The sequence below is a fragment of the Adiantum capillus-veneris genome, chromosome 15, assembly GCF_014529385.1.
Source record: "Adiantum capillus-veneris isolate H3 chromosome 15, ASM1452938v2, whole genome shotgun sequence".
NCBI lineage: Eukaryota > Viridiplantae > Streptophyta > Polypodiopsida > Polypodiales > Pteridaceae > Adiantum > Adiantum capillus-veneris.
The window spans coordinates 11021417-11048813 of NC_140945.1; positions in this window are offsets into that span (position 1 = coordinate 11021417).

Sequence of the window (27397 nt, forward strand, 5' to 3'; positions counted from 1 at the left end):
GGAGCCTCTTCTTGCAATTCCTCTAGGCTGTAAGCAGGCTCTGACCTTGCTAAGCCTCTATTAGCAATGAACTGCAATGTCCTTTTGTCCATCTCGTATCTTCTTTCTTTAGGTGGAAATGTAGGAGGTGGAGGTTGTATTGGCCTCACCATGCCATGTGTTTCTCTCATCTTTTGTTGCTTTGAAGGAAAGTACCTACTTTCATTGTTATAATATGTTGCATTTGGTACTAGCTCTTGTTTGTTAGATGCTTCCATCATCGGCATGTATCTCATGCCTATAGGCATTCTAGCACCTAGAAGTGGAGGTTATTGTCCTAAAGCTGTGGCCTTGAAACTCCTACTGGACCTGGCACATTCCCCATATAATCTCTAGGTGGAGTACATGCTACTAGAATAGGTTGTACATAGCTCTAATTATAGTAACACCCTTCCATTGTATGGTTTGTCCATCTTCTCTCAATTTCGCACCATAGAGGTTCTTGGAAGTCAGATTTGACTAGAGGAGCAAGTCTCTGAGCTAATCCTTCCATAAGCTTCATTTTCTCACTAGATACCTTTGGCTTTAATGTGGGTTGGATTCTTGGTGAATCACTCCTTTGAGAAGATGTGTCACTCTCAATATCATATCTTCTCAAGGTTCTGCTCTGATTTGGATAGGAGTAAGTTATAGGGGCTGGTGATGGTACATATGGTCATGTTCTTGCCGTAATTCTACCTCTATAAAAGTCATGTTCTATGGTTGCATCTGGGTACAGCCATGGTCCATTAGGCAAATTCACTTGAGGAGGCATGTCTTCCATCTCTGTGATCATTTCATCTCTCGTTGTCGCTCTAGAAGGGAATCCAGGTGGCTCTCTTTTGGAATAATCGTGCTTGGTGGAGATATTTGTGGTCCTTCATTGAACAAATGTCCACCTCTTTCTAGTGCATTGTGTGGGTTTGTGTCAAAATGCGGATAGATTGGCATTTCAGCACTTTTAGCTTGGCTTGCCATACCTTTGGTCATATATACAAAAGGATTGGTAGAGTGGCTTTCCATCTGATGATCTTAGCTTTCTTAATGTTAGACCCACTCAATACTCTCAAGATAGTCCTTAACAAGCCCACCTTGGCTTAGTGAAACTTATCTCTTTTTGCCCTTGATCAGGTCTCTCAGAATTAAGGAATTTGTGACTCTTTTGGTATCTGGAAACTAGTTCTGGGTACCCTTAAAGTTTGGATTTAGGAAACTTGGAAAAATTCAGCTCTAAAACCAAGCCCACAAGCTAGGTGTGTCCTATTGCCCGCAAGCTTTTCTCCTAGCTATACTTGACTCAATTTGGAGTTGTCTATCAAAAGTTAGAGCAGTTTTGGTGAACTGCACTTGAAACAACACTCAAAACAGTTTCAAGATCAAGAATTTTTTCTTGTATTTGACCAAATGTGACCCAAATTTGTTGAAACTTGGTCACTAGGCTTACTTTATGCTGGCAAACACATCTGTGAGCTCAGATGTAGCTTTTGACCTCTAATTTGGCACTTGAGACATTATACACATATAATGTCTATGTGTTTAGAATTCGACAAAATTTGGTATGTGAGCTCTCCTTGATGTCCTCTACTCACTGCAAGTTCCAGTTTGTGAATTTGACCTTTATTTTGACACTTGAGATATTATACGTGTATAATGTCTTTTGTGACAAAAAGAGGTGACTTTTGTTCCATTGATTCCTTATCACTCAAGCAACTCTCAACAAGTTCCAGAATTCAATTTGGACATTTTTTGAGCAAGTTAAGATCAATACAAGCCTGGATGTGCTATTTTCTGTCTTTTCCTCTTTGCAAGCCCAAATGAGCTACAAATTCTATGAAATTTTGGTTAGGGACTTCTTTTATGCTCTAGGACATTGAGATATACTCAAATGTCTCTCAAATGTCTGATTTGACCAACATCTGGCTCCTAAGACATTATACACGTATAAAACTCTTTTTGCTCAGAATTCACTTAGATTTCTACCCAAGGTACTCCTTGATTCATACAACAAGAATATGTGATTACATCAAATTTTGGATGTCAAAATTGCTCAAAATCACCACTTTTTCACCTTTACAGTCTTGTATCAGCAAAATTCTCTTTAAATGCAAAAGTATGTGTCCAAATGAGTTGAAATTTTGCAAGCAAGCTTAACACATCATTTCCCAACCCCCTATGTGGTCAAAAGTGAAATTTGACTTTCAAATTTAGCCTTGAGACATCATACGCGTATGATGTCTATGTGCTCAGAATTGGACAAAATTTGGTGAGTAATCTTGTCTTGTTGTGCTAAACACCTTGGTAAGCTCAGATGTCAATTTTGGTCTCTAAAAGTGCCCTTTAGACATTATACGCGTATAAAGTCCAACTTGTTAGAATGAAGTGAGTTTCACTCCAGAGGTTCCTCTCTATAGTGGCAACTCACAACAAGTTTCGTAATTGAATTTTGACACTTTTTGAGCAAATTATGGCCAATACAAGCATTCACTTGCCTAGATGCATTTTATGGTCTTTGCAAGTCCAAAAGTGATCCAAATTTGATGATTTTTGGCCTATTCTCCCTAAATGCTCTTGAGCACAAGAGTTCACTCAGACATAACTTTTGACCCCATATCTGGCCTCTAAGACATTATACACATATAAAGTCTTCTGCTCATATTTTAGTTCCGTTTCTATTAGAGCTGCCGCTTAGTGTGTAGATCAAGAATATGTGCTCACAACAAATTTTGGATGTCAAAATTGCTCAAAATCACCACTTTTGACAAGGAGATCCCCTGAAAGAGTAAAATCCCCTTAACTCTCAATGTATATGTCCAAATGACATGAAATTTGGTATATGTACTCAACACAACATGTAGGAGATGCATATAATGTCAAAAGTTCAAAATTCTTGCCAAAATCAGTCTTGAGACATCATACACGTATGATGTCTACTGATGAATTTTTTGTCAGAATTCATTCACAAGCATCCCCAAGTCTCTAGCACTATATTCCAAGCACTTCTACCAATTTTCATGCAAAAATATGCCCGGAATCTCAAGTTTCTCTTTTTTCCATGTCAGACACTCCGTCTTTTGTCTTTTGGGTGTCAAGAGTTGGTCAAAAACTCTAGTTTCAATGTATACTTAGGGTAAAACCCCCCTTCTGAACACACTGGTGCAGTTAGATTTTTTAGTTTTGGTCTCCAGATGCCCTTTGAGACATTATATGCGTATAATGTCCTAGTTTATAGAATTATAGTTTTTCTTCACAGAACCCTTTCACATGCCCTCTTATATACACAACATCAATCAGTCATGAAAAATTATCAACATGAAAGTTGTTTATTGCATTTTTCCTTAAAAGGAATCTTTTCAGAGATTCTAAATGCAAATAAGCACTTCAACAAATAAATCAATGATGATGGATAGATCTAGATTAGAATCAGATCACTTTCCTAAAGCTACTCCTACAAATCATATGGGGTTCTGCATCTATGAGTAGAAAAACGCTTCAATGCCACACACAGACTAGCAAACACTTTTATCACCTCAAAAATCACTCAACCACCAACAACTACTCTAATCTACAAATCCTAACTACATCTACCTAGTCGCAGACCCTCGGTAAGACACACGCTTCCTGGCTATCCACTTGATCTCCGAATAACCTCTTCCGGATCCACTTAAGAAAAATGCTTTCTTTAGCCGAAACTAAAGAAAGCAACCATCACACGAGTGTTAGTAGGAATACCTACTTAAGTTCTTGTATCCCTGGCAGCGGTGCCAATGTTGCGGGTTCGAATCACACCACCTAAAAAGTGCATGCAAGACAACCTAGATCAACATAATGTCAATTGAGGACACAGATGACACGATAGGCACACAGAGGAAATCTCTTTATCTTGTCATGTTGAGACCATACTACAGATACAACACTCTGGAAGGCCAACTAAACCACAACCTAGAGTCTCACTGCTCTCAACTACACCACCTACCCACATACACACAAACGGAAGGAAACTCATGAAATCGTGTCAGAATTTTATGAAACTTATGGAACACCATCTCCTCACTAGGATACATGTGTTCCTAAGCCTTTACACTCAAAACCCTAGCTCTAAGCCCATCGGCAAAAAACGCGTATAAAGACATAGCAGTATTTTGAAAGTGCCTGAAACTGAAATCTATGAGTACCTATGCGTAGCTTATGTCACCACAATTCTAAGGACTACTTGCAGGTAGAAAAAATTAGACATCATTTGATATACTTACAGCCACAAATAGCTGGTAGATGCGTGAGCGCATTCACTCAGTTTCACAAGAAATGCTTGGCGTTGTCCCGTAGCTCTTGTTGAGGCTAGCACAAAGGTGTTGTCGGTTCTCCAATGTGTTGAGCGAGTGGGGAGTAGTGCTAGGATGAAGCTCACACTCTCTCTCTTCCTCTCTCACACATAGTAGAAGACAGCTTAAAACTTGATTATAATAAAAATTCTCTTTACAAAATGACCTAGGTACCTTATATACTAAGGTCACCTTAGGTTAAACCTAAAATAGAGTTTGAGGGGTCAAATGGCTCGGTAATTACAATCTGAAAGTGTCATTGCACCCCGACTTCTACAACTAGACTAGCTACTTCTTACAAATGATGTTTGGCTTAGAGTGTCCAACAAGAGCATCTAGTCCATCACACATGTTCCCTTTAACAAAGGATTTGAAGTCAGGAATTTGCATCATCAGAAATGGTGTTGGAGCTGAGCTTTCACATTTTTGAAAATGTTCCATCAAATGTGGAAAAGTGTATGTCATTCTTGTCTGCAATCACTCTGAGAACTTGCTAAATATTGCATTTATGTCCTCATGTGTATGACCCACCATTAAGAATCCCAAATGCACGGTTTTGAAAACACCTTTTGCTACTAGCAAGGATAAGTATGCAAATAAATATCAATTCTTATTCTCTCTTGCACAATTATCTAGCTATAGCAAAAGATTCTCAGGCAATTTTTGAAACACAAGAGTGGACATGGTATTCACAACACATTGAGAGGAGGCTGATTGCAAGTTAGCAATCTATTCATTACATCCTTCAATAGCCAACGGTGGTGTTACTGCTGCTGATGCATTTCTCTCATGCTCTTTTGTCATTCTATTTTGGTGGTCTAGAGCTATCCTTGAATTCAATGCATTGAACAATGTTACATTGCTGTGTGGCATAAATCTCCTAGCCATGGTTTTATGTTCTTTCCAAATTCTGTAAGCATAATGCAAGGGAATCAATTGTAGCATTCGGATATGAAGGCCATAGACCATTCAACGAGAAATGACCATACATCCCATGAACATGCCCATGTGTTATCATACCTGTTAATGATACTTACAAGCAACTGATATGTATTTGCATAGTCTTTCAAGTTGACTCAGAATCTATGTATTGAAGTATTTTTTTGGTCCATTTTATCATGTATAATGCATAAATACTTATCCTTTTGCATTTGCGAGAACTTACACTAGGTGTAGTACACACTTCTACAACTTTGTTGTTGCATCATGTGAATTCTACGTTCATCCTTCAAACGTGAAATTAGCTCATCATCCTTTGTTGACTCTAGTTGAGACTTTATCTGACTACACACAACACATTTGGAGAAATCGCTTGTTTTTGACAAGGTCACATTAGCAAACTCTGTATTCCAAATTCTATTGAATGTAGTGCTAGACATTGGCTTGAGACTCATACTCTTGAGTGTTTTATTGACATCATGTAAGATGTCTATTTGCTTGTACGTGTTTGGTATTGCAAGCAAGGTTTCCCTGGTACCATCTTCCATAGTTCTACTCTATTGTGACATTATCTCTGAGTTTTCATCTACAAAAGAGCACATCAATGCCCTTCCCATTTCTATATGGTCTCTTCCTTTTCTTATGACACCATCATTACCATGCACTGAGCGTCAAAGCCCATTTTCAAATTGTTCACGGTAATGATAAAACAAAGTTTTTGGAATGCGATGAATTTTGTACCAAGCTCTACTATAGACCTCATTGCCATTTAAAAGAAAATACATAGAAAGTCTTTGTAGTTGTTTTGTTCTCATGCCAAGCAGTCAACATTGTATCATACACCTAGTTGGTTCTATTTTGCAAACTTTGTCCCCAAAATTCATTGCACATAGCCATGACCTTATCTCTATTGGCATATTGACAACACCTCATAGAACAACAATCTACGGTTGCAACAAGTTGGACAAATGATATGGATGCTTGATTGGATCTCTTAGAAGGGTTCACAGACATTTTTGGCTTCCTATTTATAAATTAATATTTTTGTTTTTTGAAATAGGTTCTACCAAACAAGCCGATTCAATGCATGTATCTTGTAATGCATCACTAGCATGTAAATCCTCATATCGTAACAACGATTTTCCATCCATAGTTGTCACTCCCTTGATAGGCCAACAAACTAGATTGATGCTGCATACATCAGATTGTGCAAAAATAGTAGCCTCACAAGAATACGATGTTTCAATACCAATACCGATGTTATCTTCACCTAGCTTACCAAAGTTTACGGAATCAAATGGACACACATACATGACAACCCCTTTGGCTACTACATGTGTTTTGCTTTCATCCCAAAGTTGAACCCTTTTATCCTTCCAAACCTCCTTATAGCTCATTCCATCAGATTGTGCCTTCACTGCTCCCATTCCTTTGTGAGTCTCAAACATAGAAACCCCTTCGTACTGTATCTCATTCATATGTTGTAGCAACCCAATACTCCATTTCACAATACTGTGAAAGGCATCTCCCACTGTCAATGCATCCATTGTTGGGAATGGAATGAGTGATTTCTTTTGAAAACACAAATCAACTGACACCGATACATTGCCTTCCCCAATAAGCATGCTTGAGCAATATGCATTTGGGTTTGTCTCACATACACTCCCAAGGGCAAAACATGCATATTCTATCACCTTGATTAAAATCCATACCTGCAAGAAGGTTTCATCAGATATTTGTTAAGAAAACCATCACAAAGTCAATTCATTGTGAGTATATATGTAGGTGTTTCATGATGAATATATGTACATAGGGCACTATATGTGGTTGTTTCATGATGGGTAGATAGAATCCTATGGACTTAGGGCCACAAGATGCTATATGCAGGTGGTTCATGAGAGTACATATTCATCCTATGGCCTTAGGTCCATAAGATTATTTATGTAGGTGTTTTGTGTTGAATAAATATAAATCATATAGCCTTTAGTCCGTATGATGTTTTATGCAGGTGTTTTGTGTTGAGTAAATATACATCCTATGGCTTGAGGGCCATAGGGCACTATATGTAGTTGTTTCATGATGGGTATAAAACATCTTGTGGCCTTAGGGACATAGGGTGCTATATGTAGGTGTTTCATGATGCATATGCACACATCTTAGGTCATAGGATTCTATATGTAAGTGGTTCACGATGAGTATGCATACGTCCTATGGCCTTAGGGCCATAAGATGCTTTATGTAGGTGTTTTGTGTTGAGTATATATAAATCATATGGACTTTAGTCCATATGATGTTTTATGCAGGTGTTTTGTGCCAAGTAAATATACATCCTATGGCTGAGGGCCATAGGGCACTATATGTAGATGTCTCATGATGGATATATAACATCTTGTGGCCTTAGGGCCATAGGATGCTATATGTAGTTGTTTCACGATGAGTATGTATACATCTATGGCCTTAAGGCCATAGGGCACTATATGTAGTTGTCTCAGGATGGGTATATAGCATCCTGTGGCCTTATGACCATAGGATGCTATAAGTAGTTGTTTCATAATGTGTATGTGTAGGTGGTTCATGATGAGTATGTATACATCCTATGTCCTTAGGGACATAAGATGCTATATGAGTATGTATACATCCTATGGACTTAAGGCCATAGGGTACTATAAGTAGGTGTTTCACAATGAGTTTGTATACATCCTATGGACTCAGGGCCATATGATTCTATATGTAGGTGGTTCATGAGGAAACATGTAGGTGTATAATAATGAGTATGTGTACATCCTTTTGACTTAGGGTCATATGATGCTTTATGTAGGTGCTTTTTGTTGAATAAATATACATCATATGGTCTTACGATGTTTCTGACACTACATGGGTTGTGTCATGACAAGTATATATACATCCTATAGCCTCAAGGCCATAGGGCACTATATGTAGTTATTTCATGATGGATATATATATATATATATATATATATATATATATATATATATATATATATATATATATATATATATATATATATATATATATATATATATATATATATATATATATATATATATATATATATATTCTATGGCCTCAAGGCCATAGGGCACTATCAGTAGTTGTTCCATGATGGGTATACAACATCCTATGGCCATAGGACCATAAGATGCTTTATGTAGGTGTCTTGTGTTGAGTATATATACGTCCTATGGCCTTTAGCCCATATGATGTTTTATGCAAGTGTTTTGTGTATAGTAAGTATACATTCTATGGCCTCAATGCCATAGGGAAATGTATGTAATTGATTAATGATAGGTGTCTCATGATGAGTATGTATACATCCTATGGCATTAGGTCCATAGGATGCTATATGTAGGTGTTTTTATATGATTATATATATACATCCTATGACCTTAGGTCCATAGGGCCCTATATGTAGGTGTTTCATGATGAGTATATGAGCATCCTACAGACCAATGGCCATATGATGCTATATGTTGATGTTTCTAGCTGAGTATATATAGATCTATTGGATTTATGACACACGGTACTATCTATTCGTGTTTTATGGTGAGCTATATATGCATCCTATGGACTTTGGGACATAGGGTGCTATGTATAGTGATTTCAGAAAGCTAGAGCTCCCCAACACAAATGCGGGTACGTATGAGCTGCAGGATATTCCATGTGGCACATCCACAATGATTGATCCTATGTGTTAGAAGCTGGACACACCCCACGGAAACTGACTACTCGAAAGATTATCATTTTTTGTAATTATTCATTTATTGAGGAAACCCGATTTTTCACCTTGTCAATATTGGGGCTTAATAGAAGTTTCCAGATTGTATCCGAGTTTTGGTAGTTAGATTGAGTAGTTGGTTAATTTGGAAGTTTAGGGTTTGAGAATTGTAAGGTATATATACCACTTTTTGACCTTAATGAAAAACCTTTTGTCATTTTGAAAAATATACTGTCTGTGAGTGAGCGTATTGTGTCGGAATCGAGTGCGGAGAAGTGCAACATGTTGCTCGCGACGAGAGCTACGTACCAATACTTACATTGTGTGAGTACTGTCCGGTTTTGCAAGCATACGTTGTTCTATTTTGCATTGCAGCATATCCACGCGTTCACATTGAGTAGAGCTACACATTGGGCACTTTAGATTTTGGAAACGGAGACTTGCAAATTTCGGCCAGACATCCTACGTGATTTTGCACCAGGTGTTTTGGGTTGGAGTTTTGGTTCATAGACCTTAGGGAGAGCGACCTATTGGAGTGAGTAGGGTCTCCTTCAAGTTCTGTGGTGTTTTGAGATTGTTTGATGGGTGTTAGGCTCTAGAAAGCGTTGTAGGAAGTTTCCTCTTATGCACTCTTGAAGGCTGTGACTTAGACATTGGGTAGAGACCTCTGTAGGAGTTAGTTAGGAGTCGATCGAGTGTAGGTTGACACCTTATACTTGCTTCCACGCGCCTGTGGGTCGAGCTTCATGATTAGCTGACAAATCTTATTAGGTGAGTTCTTGCTGTGCTGACGTCTATCGCGGCATATCCGTCCAACATTGGCGCCATTGCCGAGGACGAAAACCTTAGGTAGGTGATCGAGACTAGTCCTTGAGGATAGGGATTTCTGGCTTGCCAAGAGTCTTGTTTTGCATTTAGATAGGATCAGAGGGTGGAGGACTCTCTAGGTCTTAGAGGTAGTTTAGGGAGCGTGTGTCTGGCCTAGATCCTAAGACTTAGGTAGGTTTAGGTAGACTAAGATAGTTTTAGGTATTAGTTGAGTTCTTGAGTAGGAGTTGGAGTGGTAGAATAGGTGAGAGGGGAGCTTGAGAGTCTTGAGAGGCTAGAAAGAAACCAAAACACCATTATCACCATTTCACATGATGAGTAGGAGTAGAGTAAGTAGGACATCATGATTCAGGATCTAGAGCACTTCATGCATGTATACTTGCTCGGTAAATTCATCACAAGTTTGTAAAAGACGCAAAAAGATGCAAAAGTGTGTTTGAAAGCTGAAGTGAAGTCCAAAAGTTACTGTGAGTGTTTCTGATAAAGCTGCAGAGCATCAGGAGCATTTCTGTCAGGAAAAAATTTAATTTCAAGCCAGAAGACATCCTACGCGTAGGATGTCTACAGGCTAATCTGGTGGGAATTTTGGGATTTTGAGTTGACCAGTGTGTTCAGAAGGTGGGGTTTACCCTATTTTCAACTGGAAAGTGAAAATTTGACCATATCTTGACAGGATAAGGCCAGATAGACTGAAATTGCCAGACATCCTACCCAAATTGTGCCAAAGCATTATTTTAAGACCAAAACCATATGATGGTTGCATGAGCATGACTTGCATGAAATATTGAGTGACTGAGAGGGGTTTCATCTCATTTGGGTGAGAAAATTTGGGTTTAAAGCGGACTTTAGCACTTTTGACTGAAAAAGGCAAGAACAATTAAAATTGTGGACTTTTGAAATCCAAACCAAAATCCAAGCATACCACTGGGTTGCTGACATCAAGGGAAGCTGTGGGTCAAGTCTAGGGTCAAACAGGCCAAAAAGATATCCTACGCGTAGGATGTCTTCTGTGTGATTTTTCACTCCAAATCCATATTTGAGCATACCAAAGTGATCAGAAACTCAAGAGGAGCCTAGGTTTTGAATTTGAAGCCATTCTGATGAAAAAGACATCCTACGCGTAGGATGTCTAATGCAAGAAATTGAAGCTAGAAACTGACTGTGGGCATAACAAGGTGTTGTATAGCCTTAGGCAAGCCTCCTAGTCAATTTTGGTCCAAATTGGAGTTGATTAGACTGATCAAGATCAGCAACAACAGGCTGTCGGAACATATTTCTGATCCATTGACCAGCTTATAGGTGTCTAAATCAAAAAGTAAAAACAACTGTTGACTCAGCACATCAAGGGGAATCCATAGTGCAAAATCGAGGCAAAACAAAGCAGGAGACATCCTACGTGTAGTATGTCTATTGGGGCATATGGAAGATAAAATTTGACTAGGCTTAGACAGTGAGATTCCATTTGGCTTAAGGGTTCCAGAACTTCTTTCAGAAGTGAATTTGGACCTTGTTTGTCCACTTGACGTAGCAAAGACTAAATTCAAACTTTCTCACGTAAATTGACCAACATCCGAGGGAAGTACAATTCCAGATTAGCAGACCTAATCCAAAACATCAGCAGTGTATAAAATACAGTAGTGGTTGAGATTAACTCTCCATTTATACCGATCATTACTAAGATAACCTCTAGCAGATAAATGCTTTGATTCGATTGTTTGCCGAAATTAAACGCTTGTGTACAAGTATATTCAGCAGCAAAGCAAGAAGTTGTGCGGAGACTGATCCTTTTCCAGGTGAGTGGTTGTATTTGTGGTAAATTGCATTGATAAGTTTGATGAATTAAAGATCAGGAAGATACATTTTTAGAGACCAAAAGGTGGTGGGTGACCAAGGTAGCTTAGTGTCCACCGAGGAGAGTGTAATTCAGGCAATGCTAGATCCACTAGCACCGATTATTGAGGAAGGTAGTGATACTGATACTTCGTCAGAAAAATCTTTCTTCATGATGGGTAGTCAACAGCCAGGAGGTTTCACCTATGACGGACCAATGCCAGGAGGAAGCACCTCCCTAAATCCTTTGATTGATTCCAAGCTCATTGTGATCTTCTTAGAGGGAATAAACTCGAGGGGAGCCCTAGTCTATTCTGACTATCGAGGACGCAAGTGCATTTGTATCGAAGAGAGATCGGCACAGAGATTGGAGATAATTGGAGTCTATGATGATGGAGAAAGATTCCGAGACGAAAAGGGGAACCACTATCTGATAGTCAGTAACCCTGAAGATTACATCATATATGGAGATAATGTGGCGAAAGGGAAAATGGTTTCAGAAGCTCAATAACCGCCACCAAACATTGATCGGCTTGGAGCTATTTTTATGTATGATAAGAAAACAACCAGGGTTCCAACTTATAATGAGAACGTGGGAATCTACAAGCATGAGAGTGAGGGTATAGTCGCTTACTTTCGCAGCAAAGAACCATACTTAAACGAATTGAGCAAAGACAAGGTTATTTACTTATTCTCTTATGAAACTGCTATGGGGAAGGATATAGTTTTTGTTGACAAGTACGGGCGAGAATACCAACGTATTATACCAGAGGAGGTAGAAAAGGCAACAGTTCCAGGAGCATCAACATATACCCCAGACGAAGTGCCAAGAGCCACCTACAGCCCCAGCAAGTCGACAAATCCCTTTTCAGAAGATTATGATGCCACCTAACATTCTACCCGACCGCAGACGTTCAACAATCAAAACCAACCAACAACTCAGCCATCATTGCAGGAATGTCTTCGAGAGAGTGCAACATTGGAACAAGACCAAAATCGAGATGGTTATCAAGCCGCACGAGGGCTAAGGGATTTGCAAGAACCACCACTCTATTCAAGGTATCAAGGAGATAGTAAGCCAAAGACGGGTCAACAGAGCCTGGAAGACCACCCATGGAACGAGCTCGAAGAGATGAACCATCTCTGGCGAGAACTGTTGGAAATTATGGCTTAGGAGCACCACTGGGAGAGGAACCAGCCTACTACAGAAGACTTGAGGAGGTATATCGATTAGGACGTGGAGATCCAATGATGAGGTTTGTAGACCATCGTACAATTAGACCTTCTCAAGTACAAAAATGGGTAAACAAGAAATACACATGAAACAGAGACCCAAGAGATCATGTAGCAGCCTTTGTGCGTGTAATTAAAGCCAAAGAGGTGTTAGACTTTCCTACCCAATTTGCAGGGTTTGGACTAACCCTAGAGGATGACGCTGCTACTTGGTTTGACTCTGTAGAGAGTAGAGACTTTGAGTCTATGGAAGAAGTGTTTGACGAGTTTATAAAGGAATTCTCACAAAGGGGGATAGCTCATAATACCGTCTCACAAATCCATAAATTCAAACAGAAAGATGGGGAATCTGTACGAAAGGCAGCCCTAAGACTAAAAAGATATGTTAAGTTCTGTCATGTGAAAGAACTGCCAACTTAGTTCAGACTTATGCTTATATTCATCCAAGGACTAAGGAATGCGGATCTCCAGAAAGACTTACATATGAAGAGGAGCACGACGTTGAATGAGTTGACCAAGGAGGCTCTTTTCCTTGTGGACAATTGTGCGGTCTACAAAGAGGGGGAGTTCAAGGACCTTGACGACGATTCATCTTCACAACAAAGTGGAAGCAAGTCTTCTAAGTCAGCACCAAAAGGAGAAGTAGCTGTAAACCAAGAGCTGCTTGTAGATGAAGTGCTAAAAAAGATTAACTTCTACGCCAAACCCCATGCTAAACAGCCCAAGTGGTGTGCTATTGAACAAAAATGGACAAACCATGGGACAGAGGAATGTTATTATAACAAGGGATATGTGAGAGAGAGACCTTACGCTCCCCAAGCTCAGGTAGCGTCTTCTCAAGTTCCACCCATGCCTAGGTATCAAGCAGGCAACCTACTAGGACATGTAGGTGTAGAAAACCACAACCGGTGTTGGGGCAACAACCACCCCTACCAGGATTACGACCAGTCGGTATGAGATACACACCAACCGTAACCGAATCAGAGGAAAAGGCTTTGGTGCCTATGCATGCATATTATGAAGATCCCAATGGATATGCGAAAAACGCTACCTATTATCCACCGGAAGAACCCTCGACACCAGAACCATGGAGCATGATAGGAAGTACAGGACCACCAACAGTTGCACAGGCAGCAGGAGAAGGAAGATATAGCTTAGATGAACGAACATTGTTGTTCATAGCAAATGGAAGCATGGGCGGACAAAGACATGCATACCAACAAAGGGGAGCTCAAGGAGCACCTCAACAAACCAAGGGACCCTGCTACAAATGTGGTGGAGACCATTGGCTAAGAGACTATCCTCATGATGAAATCATTAGAGTCAACGCATATTGCACCAAGTGTGGAGTTACTCATCTGATTCCCGATTGCCCTAAAAACCCAAGCAAAGGAGCAAAAACCACTTTGAATATGCTGGAAGCAGTGCCTTCCAGTGGAGGTTCAGAAAATGAAACAATCATACCTATTCAGGCGGTGACACGAGCCCAAGCTTAAAGAATGACGAACGAACCCATAATGGAAGAGCCAAAAACCAATGCCCAAAGTTCAGAAACAAAAAATCAGAGAAGCACTTGGAAAGCTAGAAAGGCGCGTATGAAAGCCAAGAAAGAACGAGAGCAAACAACTCTATCCGAGGAGTTAAAACATACAAAGGATAGATTAGAGCGGTTAGAGGATCTAGCTAGCTTAAGTTCACACACCACGGCAACCATAGCACCCAAGGAAATAGCAGAACCCAAAAGTGCAGGATCAGGAGGATCTGTACTGGCAGACAAGGTAAATGAGCAGTTGGATGCGCTTCTAAAAGCTTATGAAGCCAGACTAAAAAAGAACCAAACCCAAGAGCAAAGATGGATGACTTATCCATATGCTGAAATAGAACAACAGAGGTTGGAAATGTGTAGAAGGATGATTGAAACAACTCAATGTTTGATAGAAAACCCGCTTGATAAACCTGCAAATTGGCATGAAGTATCAGCACCAATCCCTGTCAAACCAACTTTAGAGGGACAAGTAGAGACAAAGTAAAGAATCGCGAATGCTTATGAGTCCAGGGGAGAACCTATCATAGTACCAAATACAATAGATGAGGCAAGTGACGGGTTCCAGCCTAAAACATTGACAGAAATGGGTAAGGACTGTAACGGTCTAGACGATCTGTGGAAGCAAATCCGTGAGGCCAACGAGGATAATAGGATGAGTAGCCACATGAATAGCACGAAAAAAGAGAAGAATGTGATCTTACCTCCTATTGATGAATTTGAGGCTTTGAGATACATTCACAAGGGGGAGACCAGGGATCAATTAGTTCGGGGCACAGCCAACCAAACTCGCTGAAAACTTTACCCTCTTACCTAGGAGAGTATGAAGCCAAGTCTAAAGTGAGAACAATCCCATCTCAAAGACTTTCTTCTAACAAAGTGATGGATTCACAAGGATTGATTGAGTTATTGTCCACCCCGGTGGCATGCACAATCACATTAGCCGAACTCCTAAGGTTACGACCAAACATGTGGACCACAGTAGGTAAATGCCTAGAAAAATTTTGAGTGAAAGACCCCACCTTGAGGCTACATGAAGGGATCAGAGAGTTGGGCACGCCTCAACTAAACACTAGGCCAGTACCATTAAACAAGGTTGGAGAGTATTACGAGGGAGAAGATGGAAACACCACGCTACCAATAGAATTCCAAGGAATGGTTTCCAAAGCTATTCTTGACAGTGGAGTGGGAGTTGCTATCGCCACCAAGGAAATCTGAAAAAAATAGGAAAAACCAGCTTTAAGAGCTACCAGAATGAAATTGCAATTGGCAGATGGATTCATGGAGAAGCCTCTACGACTCTTAGAAAAAGTGATTGTCACTTCGTGTGGAATCGAGTATGAAAACACCACGCTACCAGTAGAATTCCAAGGAATAGTTTCCAAAGCTATTCTTGACAGTGGAGTGGGAGTTGCTATTGCCACCAAGGAAATCTGGAAAAAATGGGAAAAACCAGCTTTAAGAGCTACTAGAATAAAATTGCAATTGACAGATGGATTCATGGAGAAGCCTCTAGGACTCTTAGAAAAAGTGATTGTCACTTCGTGTGGAATTGAGTATGAGCATACATTTGCAATAGTCGATTTCGACAAAAAGAACAATTATGAGATCATCTTGGGAAGACCATTCATGCGACAATTGAAGATGGTCCAAGATTGGGGTTACGACCACATATACCTCAGACATGGCAAGACAACAACTAAAATACACCTAAAAGAACATAGTTACAAAGATGTGAACCAAACATCTGTGGAAGAGTTTGATTCAGGTATAGCAGGATCGGAACTCCCAGCATGGTTAGGGCAACAAAAAGAGCTATGGATGTGCGGAGCTTCACATTGTGGAAGCTTAAGAAGGGAGGAATGCGTCTTAAAAAGAGAAATTGAGGACAAGGAGTATATTCCGGAACCTTTTCCTGAAGATGCCTTGGAACCTCTAGAATGGGAACACATACTAGAAACATTGGATGTCTGTACCATTACAGATAGTCCAACAACAAAATTTTGCGATAAGGATGGCTATGATGTGCTACCCTACTACATGGTAAGCATTTTACCAGGAAGAGATGAGACGATAGAACCACATGAAGGAGAAGAGTTTTATAACTCCTCTGAACATCTAGAAGTAAATAACGATGCAGATAATGAGTGTTCAGACAACTCAATTGAGCATGGGGACAAAACAGAGAACATCAAGTTCTATGATTTTGCTAATCAGCACCCTAGACGCCAAGAACGCTATAGGAGAAAACGAGCAGGAACTAAAGAGAGAGAGAGAGCATGATGCCTAGGATAAAAGGTAAAACTCACTATCTGATGCTTGTAAAAGCAGAGGATTGTGTAAAAGATCAAATATCAGGGATATTCTCAAAAGTTCGAAGGGAAGGAACATGAGAGTAAATAAGACAAGTAACAAAAGCTAAAACAGAAACAAAATCACAAAAATCTCAAAAATCAAACAAAGAAACAACAAAAGTCCAAGAGTGGACCAAACTGGAGAGTAAACAGAAATACCAAGAACTGAAACGGTCTTTACGTGAGATATGGACTACTGAAGAAGATAGTGATGGTAAAGGGGAGTCAGAAAAGGGAAACATGAATGTACCATCACACTATTGGAAACTTACCATCCAGGACAGAAAAATCATCATGACACCACCAGTCAGGGAAAGAACCAACCAAGAATCTTACGATGGACCTAAAAATGCAAAAAGGATAGACCTCGCGGAACCGGGTGAAAAGCCTCATACGGTCTATATAGCAAACGATTTAGAGCCTGAAGAAGAAGAACGGCTAACACGACTTCTCAAGAAATATAAAGATGTGTTTGCATGGTCCTATAAAGACCTCAAAAGAGTTGATCCATCGATATGCCAACATACAATTCCTTTGAAATCGGATGCAAAACCTAGCAAACAACGTCCTTATACATATAATGACACATTTGCTTAACAAATCAAAGAGGAGATTGACAAGCTGATGGAAGATGAATTCATCTATGAAATTGAACATACAGATTGGGTGTCACCCATTGTGGTAGTTCCCAAAAAGAACGGAAAACTGCGAGTGTGTGTAAACCTCAAAAAGGTAAATGCAGCCACCATAAGGGATAATTATCCCTTGCCAATCACAAAACATGTACTTGAGCGGGTAGCCGAAAAACCGATTTATTCGTTTGTGGACGGGTTTTCAGGATACAATCAACTGGCAATTGCAAGGGAGGATCAACACAAAACAGCGTTTGCCACAGAATGGAGAATTTATGTGTATCGAGTCATGCCGTTTGGCTTAACTAATGCCCCAGCTACCTTCCAAAGGTTAATGACGCACGCGTTCAAAGAATACCTGAGAATATTCTTAGAAATATACATGGATGATCTTTGTGTACACTCTCTACTACGAGAGGAACATATTGACCATTTGCAAAAGGTCTTTGGAAAATACAGGACATATCGAATCTCTCTTAACCCGAAAAATTTATCTTTATGGTTAAGCAAGGACGCATCTTAGGACACATTGTCTCAAGAAATGGCATAACCACTGACCTAGACAAAATAAAATTCATAGTATACCTACCCAGGCCCACTAATTCGAAACAAGTGCAATCTTTCATGGGACACTATGGATATTATCGAAGATTCATATACATGTATGCGGTCATCGCACAACCTCTGTATCGTTTGTTAGTCAATTTCGATTGGACCGAGGAGTGTGAAACTTCATTCCAAAAGCTGAAGGAAAACCTTATATCAACACCTGTACTTAAAGCACCAGATTGGAAAAAGATATTCCATGTTCACATTGATGCTTCTGCATATGCAATCGGTAGTATTCTGGCTCAACCTGGAGACGGAACAATGGATTTTCCAGTCTGTTATGCAAGCCGAGAGTTAAACAGTGTGGAAAAGAACTACACAACCACCGAACGAGAAGGGTTAGGAATGATTTATACTGTGAAGAAATGTCGGCATTATTTGCTCGCAAACAAATTTGTGTTCTTTACAGATCATCAAGCTCTTTTGTATCTGGTAAATAAACCATGCAATACAGGGAGAATTGTACGCTGGTTTATTATATTGCTAGAATTTGATTTCATAGTGGTGGTCAAAAAGGGTAAAACCCATCTACGAGCGGACCATCTTTCAAGGATACACAACGGAGAAGCTCTTGAAGGAGTAGATGATGACATACCGGATGCATATCTTTTCAATATTGAAATGATACCCAAATGGTCTCAAGAAATTGTTAACATCCTTTCCTATGGAAGTAGGTTTGATAATACGGAATACAAATCCAAACAACAAACAATTCGATAAACAAAAAACTTCCAGTTGATAGTAGGACAACTGTATCATCTAGGATCGGACTAAATCCTACGATTATGTATAAATCCGAAAGAATTTGAGTGTTACCTTGAAGAAGCACATGTCCAGGATTGTGCATTTCATTGTTCAACAATGAAAACACACCAGAGACTGAAACAGTTAGGGGTTTATTGGCCAACTATGTATGCGGACACACATTCTTATGTTACCAATTATACTATATGTAGTGCTAAACGACCAGTGGATCACGCGACATTGTTTCAGGTAAACATTGCACCTGCATGGAGTCAATATATCATTGATTTCTTAACCACCAGGACATTTCTTGAGAACATAACAAGAGCACGGAAAAAAGCTATAGAGCTGGAAGCTCGCGACTTTTAGTTAATTGGGAACCAACTCTATAAGCGAGGAAAGGACAATCAACTTAGAATCTGTGCAAGTGAAAGCGAATAACTGCTGATTCTAGAACATGCACATAGCGGAATAAGTGGAGGCCATTTTTCGGGCAATAAGACGACAAAAATTGTCTTAACAGGAATATGGTGGCCTACATTGCATATGGATGCTGACGAGTTTGTAAAGCGTTGTGACGCTTGTCAATGAACAAAGGTGCCAATAAAGAGAGATGAGATGCCACTACGGCCAATGATGGGAGCAAGGGCATTTGCAAAATGGGGAATTGATTTTGTGGGACCTATTTCACCCCCTGCATATCGGACCCATACCCAATATATCATTGTGGCTATGGACTATCTCACAAAATGGGCGGAAGCCAAGGCAACGCAAAAAGCAGATGCATGGACCACTACACAATTTTTATATGAGAATGTTTTTGTACGATACGGTTTACCAATAGAAATTGTCAGTGATCATGGGACACATTTTCTTAATGAAGTCATTGAATATCTGCTAGAGGAATTTATGGTCATACATAGGAAATCTGCTCAATACCATCCACAGGCAAATGGACAAGCCGAGGCCACAAATAAACCACTATGCACGGTTCTCACTAAAATTGTGTCAAAGTCAAGAATAGATTGGGATCAGCAGCTACACTCAACACTATGGGCGTACAGGGTAGCTTACAAAACATCGATAGGAGCAACACCGTACAACATGTTGTTTGGCCTAAATGCTATACTACCCATAGAGTTTTTAATTCCAACTCTACGAGTAGCGAAACACTTAGAATGGACAGGGCATGAGCTCTCTTCAAGAATAGATGATCTTGAAAATCTAGATGAACTCCGCTTGAGAGCTGTAGCTTCAATCTATGCTAAAAAGAGAAGACAAAAAGAGTTTTTTTGACAAGCATGTGCGCACTAAAGAATCAAAACAGGTGATTATGTACTTGTTTATACTTTGAAGCAACATGCCAAGAAACTTAAAAAGCGAGGGATGGGACCCTTTGTGATTAGTGATCTATCACAAAGCGGAGCTTTCCAGCTTGCTACATTAGCAGGTGAAGAAATGCCCAATTGGATTAGTGGATGTCGATTGAAGAAATATCATTACCACTCACACAGGAGATTCTTCAACAAATCATCAAGGAAAACAACGAATGAAGGAGAAACAGAGAGTACGAGAAGAAGCTCAAGCAGAAGCCAAAGAACGCATTGCAAAACGAAGACTTCTACGACAACAACAACAGGGTGAAGCACCATTGCGAATCAATGCCATTCGACTAACGACGTTGGATGAAGACACATTGGAGCCCATAATTGCAGTCAAAGTAGGGAGCAATAAAGTTGAATCGACGGCATTGCTTGATTCTGGAGCTCAAGCAAATTTAATCTCTTACAGATTATACCAACAACTCAAATCCACAGGTCAACTTCATCCTACTCCTCAAATGCTGGAAAGTAGTACATCACACTCGTTGAAAACATTGGGCTGGACTATATTGCATGTACAAGTATATCAATATATTTACCCACAAAAATTTTATGTAGTCGAGGATGAATGCACACAACACCCAATGTTGTTGGGACAACCTTGGCAAAAAGAGTACAATGTGCAGATAGATTGGAACGCAAATGCAGTCAAAATTCAGCATGCACAAGAACAACAGGTAATAGCCTTTGCTCAGCAATACCGGACTAATCAGTTGTGCCAGCAATGCAATCACAGGAAAAAGAGCCAAAAGCACGAGTGTCACTAAAGAACAACATGATACCCAAGGTTAACAAACAGGTAAATCCAACCATGCTAACTACATACATATGAAGTCACTGATTGCAGTGCAAAGATCTAGGTTACCTAAATGAGGGAAACAAGTATGGATGCGGAAGGATAAAAATGCCATGGCAAACCAAAAACAATGCAACGAAAGAATTCAACCGAAGCAGATAGTTCAACCAAAAACCAAGGGCATAAAACAGATATGGATCCCAAAGAAAAGGCTAAGCAATAACCCAAATGTTACTCACATTTGGATACCGAAACAAAAGCAAAAGGAACTCCCTTCAGTACAAGCAACAACGGAAGGTAGACAACTGCAGTTGAAAAAGGACAACCGACTTATGTGGATACCAATCCGCAACAACACAGTGGAAACAAAGGAAGTAGCAAAACACCTACACAAACCGGCAAAAACAAGCTATCCATGGAAAGCAAAAGAAATATGGTCCACGGCCATTCCGGCCAAGCCAATCCTCTCCACAGAAACAACTACGGCTATATCAACAGTAGCAGCAAAACAAGGGGCTTTTGAGAACACGACGATCAAACAAAGAGCGGTGGAGTTACAACTCTTGCTGCCAAAGAAACTCTGCCAAACAAATCAACAACAAACAGGAAACCTCAACGGCGAATGCCAATAAGCATCTTGCTTATACCCTTCTCTTGCTTATACCCTTCTCTTGCACAACATTAATTTTTCCATGCATTGACCGAGTATGCATTGTATAGGGCCATAGTAAACGGTCAAGCATTAGCACAATTTTTTCAACCCATGCACGGCACATACCCCGCGGCAATAACTTGTCGTCCGGGAGGACTCCGGCTAGGAGGGGGGGAGGCATTCTCAAATGCGGGCTCAATGGCAGAAAAAGCAAAAAAGGGCATGATTTTTGACTATTTTAAGGGTTGTTGTTTGATTGCGAAACTTTCCGGACTAACCCAAGTACATATGCCCTTATACAGCATGAATCTATAGGTATATGGGGCCAAACGCCAAATCAAGCCCCTAGGTGTGTGTATATAAGTAGAAATAGCCAATTTTTGGGCAAAATATTGGTAAAACGGAGAAATCCGGCCATAAAAATTGCATGTGAGTGTATATAATGTTTGGCGGTGATGTTTGTGATTTATCATGATTTTTGGGGATTTTCTGGATTTGATTTGCTATTTTCCTTTTAGTTTTGCTAATTTTCGGCAGAAAAACTTCAGAAATACAAAAAGCAGGTGAAAAATGGTTGTAATGAAAAAAAAATATATGGGGATGATCAGTGACTATAGAACAACCTATGGTACAGTGGGGGTGCAATTATGAGACTAGAGCAGAAAGCGTGTTTTAGCCAGGTTTTGACCGAAATGCCAAATTTCTGGTAAACAGAGCAAATGGAGTCCAAATCAAGAAATTTTTGAGCCTAAACCGCATCTCGCAAGAAGTTGGGAGCACATGTCAAATTTCATGAAAAATGGTTCGGGGACCTCCATTATAAGAAATTTTCACCTCATTTTTAGCTCATTTTCACTATTGACATTTGAGAGAGAGCTTCTGCCACCTAGAGCGAGCGGAGCTTCCAGCAGCTTCTACGACGCACACGACTATCCGATGGGCTTCAGACATGAGAGGTAGGCTCACCACCTTGAGCGTTTCGCGCATGTTTGTCGTGTTGTCGTGAAAACTAGCGTAGGGTTCACACACAAAGCGGGCGATAGAGACCTACAAGTAGAAGCAGCCACCTAATGGCTAACCCAAAAGCAACGAGACTTCATTGGCAGCTTACACTAGCATAGGAGACCAATCTTGGATGTCCAAAGGCAGTAGAAAACCACCGGAAAAAACCCTAATTCCTAGAATCCTGCAAGAGGCCACCAAATGGGAAATCGGCGAAAAGGCGCCCAAATGCTACCAAAATTCATGGGTAGGAGCATCTCGACATGCACGACAAGTCTATGTGTCCCACATGACCAAAAAGTGACCCGAAGCGGCACTAAACTTCAGAAACGGCATCAGACACACAAAGCGTCAAATAGCTCTCGCGGCCAAACCGCATGTCCGTTTGCCACCAAACTTCACGAGCGGCTTTCCTATACCACAACAACCAATTCCTATGGTGGTAGACCACCACAAATCATCGAAGATATGTAAACGCAACCACGGGTGCTTCTAGAGCGACAAATTGCCAAAAGGAGCTCCGGTGAAGCCAAAGTCGACAAAAACCATATGGCAAGGATCCCCAAGGGATTGGGAAGCTATGAATACCAATATCAAGAAATTTCATCGCCGAAAAGCACTTCAAAAGTCAAAAAATGGCTCGAAGGCTCTGAAGTCCACACAGGGAGTTACTTTCTATCCATTTGACTTTTTTGTTGAAATTAGGCTTAAAAGGGACTCAAGGGGACTAAGGGCAAGCATAGTGGCACATTCCATGAAAAAAATCATCAGGAGACATCCTACGCGTAGGATGTCTCAAGGGGATTTCTGGGCACAGATCCCAACTTTTTTCATCATACACATTTTCTAAATAGCCTTTATATGCTAGCCACCAAGCTTCATCCCATTTGGGCCAACATTGACCTCATATACATGAAAAAACGCAAAGTTAGGGCATAGAGGCAATAATGGGCCATAGACCTACCAAATGTTGTCCAAATCACATGAAACTTGCACAACACGTTCACAAGCACATAACCAATCCATCTGTGTACTCACCTGCAAAATTTGGTGAAGTAGACATCCTACGCGTAGGATGTCTATTTGACATTTTTGGCCTGCAGAGGATGTTTGTCCATTCCAGATCTAATCACATCATCTTCAAGAGCTCATATACCAATTTTGAAGCCATTCTAATCATTTTTTATCCCAACACCTTCAAGATACACTTTTGGAGCCCAAAAACACTACACAGGCTCTTACAAGCATCAATTCTTGTCCAAATCAAAATCCAAGAGCATGGCCATGTTCCATAGGCCAAGGACTACCCATAGAACAAATCCCATGCCATTTTGATGAAATAGACATCATACGCGCAGGATGTCTTCATCATAATTTAGACCTTCTGTGCAAAGAGTGACATCATGGGAGCCAATACCATGGTGCAATGAGCCCATATAACAATTTTCAACCCATTTGGACATCACTTGCTACCTGTTATGGACTTTCTATCCAATTTGTGACCTAAAGCCTGAATCAGTCCAAAAAAATCCACTTTTTGATGCCCAAATCCATATCCAAGCACATAGCCATGTTCCATAGGCCAAGAACTACCAGCATGTCAAGTATCACCCAGTTCTGATGAAAAAGACATCCTACGCGTAGGATGTCTAAATGGAAAATTTTGGCCAGAATTACACTATGAGCACATGCACAGTTTCAAGAGTTCCTTTTAAGCTTTATTTTCAATTTTCAAGTCATTTGGATAGTTAAAACTCAGTTTCTCAGCTAAGATGGAAAAAACGCTAACTTCGGACTACTGAGTGCAACAGGATCTATGGCAGCCGCGAAGTCACCGGCAAAGAAGGAAAGAATGACCATTAAGGATTACCTAGAAGAAGTGGAGCCCTTCATCATACCAGAAGGAACACTAAAGCCCACCAGCACATGGATCTAAGAAGATCTGCTAGAGTCCAACGTCCTAAAGATCTACCAAGAAGTGTTCAAAGACACTGAAGGGAATGTGATCGAGCTACCAATGCTACCGCGGGAACTCAATGAGTTCGTAAGAAGCAAGATGGCCGGGTACTTGGAGAAGATTGATCTCCACAACTATTTTGAAGCTGTACCTGCCGGAATTGACATAAAAAGAGTGTGGGAGTTTGTGACAACCATCAAAGAGAATGGCGTGGCCAAAGTTACAGATCTGCAAGGCAGCATGCCAGAGACAGAAATAGTCATCACCGAGAAAGTTGTAGCAGATGCACTAGACCTCTCCAACAAGGGGGATAGTGTAACTAAAAGAAGGGATTATGTCAAGGTGTACACTAAGAAGAAAAGTAACTACACTTTTGAAGATATTTTCAACCCAAAAGTGGCAATCATGAGTCAGTTGTACAACCAATACTTCCATATGTGTACGAAGCGGCCACAAAAGTACAGAATGCCGCCAGGAGCAATTTCCACGACATTCACTTGGGCAATGATGAAGAGCACTCCAAAGCTAATCAATTATGTAGCATATATACATGACAACCTAGTGAAGATGGGTAACAAGAAGCCCACATATATTGTGGTAGGAGAACTAATCACTAAGGTGATTTATGGGGCATTGCATGCAAAAGGAAGATGGCCTGACCCCCCATCAAAGAATGACTGACTGAGGCTCAAAGAAGACAAGGAGGAGGAACAACCCAAAGCACCAAGGGTTGCCACAAGGTTGAAAAGACGGCTAGAGCCTGTTCAAGAAGAGAAGCCAGAGCAAAAGAAGGGAAAGAAAGAATTTGTCCAAGTGCCGGAAAAAGAGACAAAGTCACAAAAAGCGGCAAGACTAGAGCGGCTGATGGAGAGCTTCAGAGCAGAAAGGGCCCTTAAAGGCGATTTGAGTGAACTTTGGAAGCCGTCTCTAGAAGCAATGTCGGGATCATCCCGAAGGGTGCAAAGGGACAGATTCGAAGATTACATTAAAAATTTTGAGATTCTTGATGCCACATCAGAAAATATTCCACATGTACCTTTTACAGAAGAGGAAGTGGAGCAAGCACGACAGAAACTGCTAGACGAGCAGGAGGGCCAAGAGAGAGAAAGGAAGACAAAGGCAGACCGAGATTTAAAGAAAAAGCCTACATCTCTACCGGCCAGCCCTAAGTCCAACCCATCGCCCTCACCACCTCCTCGCAGTCCTCCACAAGAAGATAAAGAGAAGGAAGACAAACACGAAGGCCAGGAAGAGTCCAAGAAAGAACAAAGCCAGGAGAGGGAAGAGGTTAAACCCAAGAGTGAGAAGCCAAAGCCACATGAAGCATACATCACATTTTTGGACCTGCTAGCTGCAGGATACACAAAACAAGAGGCTGCCACAATCGCATTCGACTTGGAAAGCACAGGGCCTAAGGAGAAAATGCAAAGCATCAGGTTAGTAGAACTAAAGGAGATGGCCATAGATAGAGTGGACCTGCACCCGCCCTCCAACGATTGGGATGTGGTGATGACAAAGTTAACCGGGTTAAGAGCGCAGTCCATGGCCTCAGAAAGTGAGATGGCAACTCTCAAGGCCACTAAAGTGAAGATAAAGCTGGAAGTAGACTCTTTACAAAGACAAAGTCAAAGGCAGAAAGAGAGAGAAGCGGAGCTACAGGCCAGTCTGGCAAAGGCATTGCAAAGATGCCAGGAAATGGAAAAAGAAAATCAGGCAGCAGCCCAAAGAATGCAAGGAGTCGAAGAGGAGTGTAAGCAACTCAACAAATCATTGATAGATGCAGAGAGGGAAAGGGATAACCTAACCCTACAGCTGGTTGAGGAGTCCAAAGAAGTTGAAGCAATGCGAAACGCCAAAGAAAAGGCGGAGTTAGATCAAGAAGACATCCAGGATGAGGTCCTTGAGCTCAAGGACCAGCTTAAAGTGAAAGATCAAACCATCCAGAGGCTACGGGCATCTCCTGCCAGAGTCAGAGCTACTAGCTCGACTCACATCACTACAGAAAGCCAAATTTAAGAAGAACAGATGAAAGAACTTCAGAAAGAGCTGACTCTAGAGAAAAAGCAACGATTGATGATGGCAGAAGGGTCAATTGTTATGAAAACACGAATGGAAAAAGAACAAAAATCCATGCAAGAGGAATTAGAAAGTATCAAAAGAAAGCTCGAGGAGACGGAGAAGATAAACGCCGAGTTGAACAACCTCCTCGTGAACATGGGAGAAGAAGCTAAAACAGAAAAACAGAAACTCCTAAAGCAGATTGAGGAGCTGAGAGGATTGCAAGCCGGAGAGCAAGAAGGCACAGGGCCAGCGGCCACTGAGGGCATAGATTTAGAAAATGTGGCAGATCCTGTGGACACACCTATGCAAGACGAAATCCTAGTAGGATCCTCTCAAGAGCCACAAGATCTTACACAGGAAGAGGAAAAAAAGCTGCGTAAAGCAATAGAGGTGGAGATCAGAGAGACGACTAAGGAAGCCTTGGAATGGGAGCATAGGGTTTTCAAATCCATGACCATCCAGAGATTGACGCTAGCAACCTCAGGCGCGAATGACTACAGCCCTCTCTCCCATATCCTTTGCTAAAGTATGAAGCCACCACCATCAATAAGAGGATTAGAGAAGAGCCGACAATGCCGCTCTACAATGCAGATATCTCCCAGCCAGAAGGGGCCAGGTTAATAGTTGACTCTCAGCCAAAATGGAGGAAGGCGTGGCTAATGAAGTACCCACAGTACCTAATCCATTTGGTAGAGGCACCCAAAAACATCTGAGACAACCTAAGCTTTTGTCCTCTACCAAGGATCAGGACGTGGAAGGCCC